The 4659-nt window shown below is 44.8% G+C and overlaps 1 non-coding gene across 1 annotated transcript; it reads left to right on the top strand.

Annotated features, from left to right (window-relative positions):
- The first annotated feature begins 1123 nt into the window (after positions 1-1123).
- On the top strand, positions 1124-1242 carry LOC133378613 (5S ribosomal RNA). Its single transcript, XR_009761060.1, has one exon. It is a non-coding gene; the product is annotated as a 5S ribosomal RNA (ribosomal RNA).
- The last annotated feature ends 3417 nt before the right edge of the window (positions 1243-4659 follow it).

Genomic DNA, 4659 nt, shown 5'->3' with positions numbered 1-4659 from the left:
TGTTGAATTAGAGGGTGTGATCATTAGGAAACTGTGTGATTGATCCTTCCTCTCAGTGTGAATAGAAAACACCATGTTTGCAGCTGGCATTGAGCCCTTACTGTGGATGGTGCAAATAGAAAACGGAGGTATAAACAGCATCTTTAGCACAAAATCATGCTCCGATGTGGACAAGCCCTTAGATCAGCATCAGATGTGGAAGGGCCACCGCTGTGTGGTGAAGCACCTGCACTGCCTGATGACCTGAGAGAGATGCTGCCAGTCAGAACAGACAATATTGGACTAGTCTAGCTTGGAATAAAGCCTGACATACTCACACACACCTACAGACCCACATGCCAAGCCATGCCCCAGCTGCATCCTTTCCTGATTTAGAAAAACAAACATACCACTCTGCCAGCCCCCACTCTCTCTATACTGCTTAGGAACAGGCAGCTTTCTGTGTCTGGTGTTCTTAAAAGGCTCTGTGATCAGGGAGATGCTAGTTCAGACATGCTGATGGATACCCTGAGGTCATCCAGCTCCAGTGACAAGGGAATGCATTCCTGGGTGCTCTAGTTCATATTCACTCATTGTGATTAAGTTTTTTAAAAAGGCACCCACAAAAGTCTGTCATTTACAGCAAGTACAAGCCTTTTTTTTACACTTTGAAGGAAAAGAGGGCTCCATTTCTGCCTTCTCCTGTTCAAGAATTACATTTCCTGGTGATTTGGATTTGCTGTGGCAGTTTCTTAGAAAGACCACTTACAAAGGTCCGCCACTGGAGACTCATGGAGCCCACCGGATACCTGAATGCTCTGGGAGATTTTCCATGAGAGAGAGGTGGAGATCCTGCTGAGGCTCTGGTCTCATTCTGGAATGGAGAGATGGAACGGGCTGTCAACAGGATTGCACCCGAGTGTCCTCTCCGGTGCTCAGAGCTCACTTTGCTCCCTGGTACACCAGGGACTTGCAAGTGATGAAACAGGGTAGCGTCATGGGAAGATCCAGATAATGGCTTAAAATATGCATATAATGTGCTGAAATCATTTACACATGTTTCGATTTGCTTAGAAGATGCTTGAGGCTTAGAGAGTGTTTGAGAACATAAAAGTATTGTTTCTATATATTATGTATGTTAATGGCCTACGGCCATACTACCCAGAACATGCCCGATCTCATCTGATCTTGGAAGCTAAGCAGGGTCAGGCCTGGTTAGTACTTGGATGGGAGACTACCTGGGAATACCGGGTGCCATAGGCTTAGAGGGAGGCAATGGTAAACCACCTCTGAATACCTCTTACCATGAAAACCCTATGAATATATCCAAAAAAGATTCACCATCAGTCGAAATCAACTTGAAGGCATATAACAACAACAATATATGTTAATGTCTTTATAAGTGAATATCAAGGGTAACAGGTAAAAGCTATACTATATCATGTTAGTATATAGAGCAGAGGCCCTGTGGAAGACCCTGTTGATTCTCCTTGATCTCTCAGCTGCTTTTGATACCATCGACCATGGTATCCTTCTGGGAAGGCTCACGGAGTTGGGAGTTGGGGGTAATGCTTGGCACTGGCTCCGCTCCTACTTGGTGGGTCGTCAACAGAAGATAGTGCTTGGGGAACACTGCTCGACACCCTGGACTCTCCATTGTGGAGTCCCACAGGGATCGGTACTGTCCCCCATGCTTTTTAACATCTATATGAAGCCGCTGGGTGCGGGCATCAGGGTTTTGGAGTGCGTTGTCACCAGTACGCTGATGACACACAACTTTATTTCTCCTTTTCATCTTCCTCAGGCTGTTAACGTACTAAACCGTTGCCTGGCTGCGATAATGGATTGGATGGGAGCTAACAGACTGAAGCTTAATCCAGACAAGACCAAGACGCTGTTAGTGAGTGCCTTCTCTGCCCAGATGGTGGATGTTCACCCTGTTCTGTATGGGGTTACACTCCCCTTGAAAGAACAGGTTCGTAGCTTGGGAGTTCTTTTCAACCCTTCCCTGTCTCTTGAGGCTCAGGTAGCCTCAGTGGCACGGAATGCTTTCTACCATCTTCGATTGGTAGCCCAGCTACGTTCCTATCTGGACAGTGACGACCTCGCCTCAGTCGTTCATGGTCTGGTAACTTCTAGATTGGACTACTGCAATGCGCTCTATGTTGGGCTGCCCTTGAAGACAGTTCGGAAACTACAGTTAGTCCAGAATGCAGCGGCCAGATTGTTGACGTGGACCAGAAGGTCTGCTCATATAACACCTGTTCTGGCCCGTCTGCACTGGCTTCCTATTTGTTTCCGGGCTAAATTCAAAGTGCTGGTTTTGACCTATAAAGCCTTACACGGCATGGGACCGCAATACCTGGTGGAGCGCCTCTCCCAATATGAAACTACCCGTACACTGCGCTCAACATCTAAGGCCCTCCTCCGAGTACCATCCCATCGAGAAGCTCGGAGGGTGGTGACTAGAAATAGGGCCTTTTCGGTTGTGGCTCCCGAACTGTGGAATGGTCTCCCTGATGAGGTGCGCCTGGCGCCGACGCTACTATCTTTTCGGCGCCAGGTGAAAACCTTTTTATATTCCCAGGCATTTTAATGTGTACTATTAATATTTATTGATGTATTTTGCTGCTGTTTTGATTTTTGTTTACATCTGTTTGGTTTGATTCCATTGTATTATTGTATTTATATATTTTCTGATTGTTTTATTGTTATGTACACCGCCCAGAGAGCCCTTGGGCTTAGGACGGTATATAAATTAAATTAAATAAAAATAAAATAAATAAATAAATAAGAGTGGTTCTCATGTCTGGGAGATAGGTCGATTAGGAGAAAGGAGAAATAGAGCTGCGTGTCATCAGCATACTGATGACAGCGCACTCCAAAGCTCCTGATGACTGCACCCAGTGGCTTCATGTAGATGTTGAAAAGCATGGGGGACAGAACTGACCCCTGCGGAAATCCATACTGGAGAGCCCAGGGTGTCGAGCAATACTCCCCATGCACTACCTTCTGGAGCCGATCCGTCAAGTAGGAGTGGAACCACTGCCAAGCAGTACCTCCAACTCCCAACTCAGCGAGTCTCCCCAGAAGGATACCATGGTCGATGGTATCAAAGGCCGCTGAGAGATCAAGGAGAATCAACAGAGTTACACTCCCCCTGTCTTTCTCCTGACAAAGGTCATCATACAGGGCGACCGAGGCTGTCTCTGTGCCAAAACCAGGCCTGAAACCCGACTGAAATGGATCTAGATAATCGGTCTCATCCAAGAGTGCCTGGAGCTGGCCCGCAACCACTCGTTCCAGGACCTTGCCCAGGAATGGGACATTTGCTACCGGCCTGTAATTATTAAAGTTTTCTAAGTTTACTGAAGACATTTTTGTTTCAGAAGGCTTTCCTTGAGGAGTAACCCAGTTACCAAATTATCCATTTTAGATCGGATGCCGTTGTTTTGTCGCTTTTAGAGTTTGTGTGGATGGCTTTGTTGTTTGTAGAGTTTGTTGAATTGATTTTATTGTTTGTAGAGCTCGTGTTTCATTCTGTTTTCATCTTGTACACCACTTTGATGGCTTTATGCTGTGAAGCGATTTATACATTTGCTAACTAAATAAATAAATTTAGCATATGGCTTAAATTTTCACAGCAACAAAAAGGAAATCTTCTCAGTATCATACGTGATGGCCTTTTGCTCCCACCTTCCTCCTGGCCCCATCAGTGCTACACAGTAGTTAAGAACATCAGAAGAGCCTTGCTTGATCAGGCCAGTGGCCCATCTAATTCTCATAGCGACCCTATGAATCAGTGACCTCCAAGAGCATCTGTCATGAGCCACCCTGTTCAGATCTTCTAAGTTCAGGTCTGTGGCTTCCTTTATGGCATCAATCCATCTCTTTTGGCCTTCCTCTTTTTCTACTCCCTTCTGTTTTTCCCAGCATTATTGTCTTTTCTAATGAATCTTGTCTTCTCATTACGTGTCCAAGTATGATAACCTCAGTTTCATCATTTTAGCTTCTAGGGATAGTTCTGGTTTGATTTGTTCTAACACCCAATTATTTGTCTTTTTTGCAGTCCATGGTATCTGCAAAGCACTTCTCCAACACCACATTTCAAATGAGTTGATTTTTCTCTTATCAGCTTTTTTCACTGTCCAACTTTCACATCCATACATAGAGATCGGAAATACCATGGTCTGAATGAGCCTGACCTTAGTCTTCAGTGATACATCTTTACATTTGAGGACCTTTTCTAGTTCTCTCACAGCTGCCCTCCCCAGTCCTAGCCTTCTTCTGATTTCTTGACTATTGTCTCTATTTTGGTTAATGACTGTGCCAAGGTATTCATAATCCTTGACAAGTTCAATGTCCTCGTTGTCAACTTTAAAGTTACATAAATCTTCTGTTGTCATTACTTTAGTCTTCTTGACGTTCAGCTGTAGTCCTGCTTTTGTGCTTTCCTCTTTAACTTTCATCAGCATTCATTTCAAATCATTACTGGTTTCTGCTAGTAGTATGGTATCGTCTGCATATCTTAAATTATTGATATTTGTCCCTCCTATTTTCACACCTCCTTCATCTTGGTCCAATCCTGCTTTCCGTATGATATGTTCTGCGTACAGAGTAAACAAATAGGGTGATAAAATACACCCCTGTGTCACACCCTTTCCGATGGGGAACCAGTCG

Source organism: Rhineura floridana, chromosome 2, assembly GCF_030035675.1.
Source record: "Rhineura floridana isolate rRhiFlo1 chromosome 2, rRhiFlo1.hap2, whole genome shotgun sequence".
NCBI classification, from domain to species: domain Eukaryota; kingdom Metazoa; phylum Chordata; class Lepidosauria; order Squamata; family Rhineuridae; genus Rhineura; species Rhineura floridana.
This window is presented reverse-complemented; position numbering and strand designations above follow the sequence as displayed.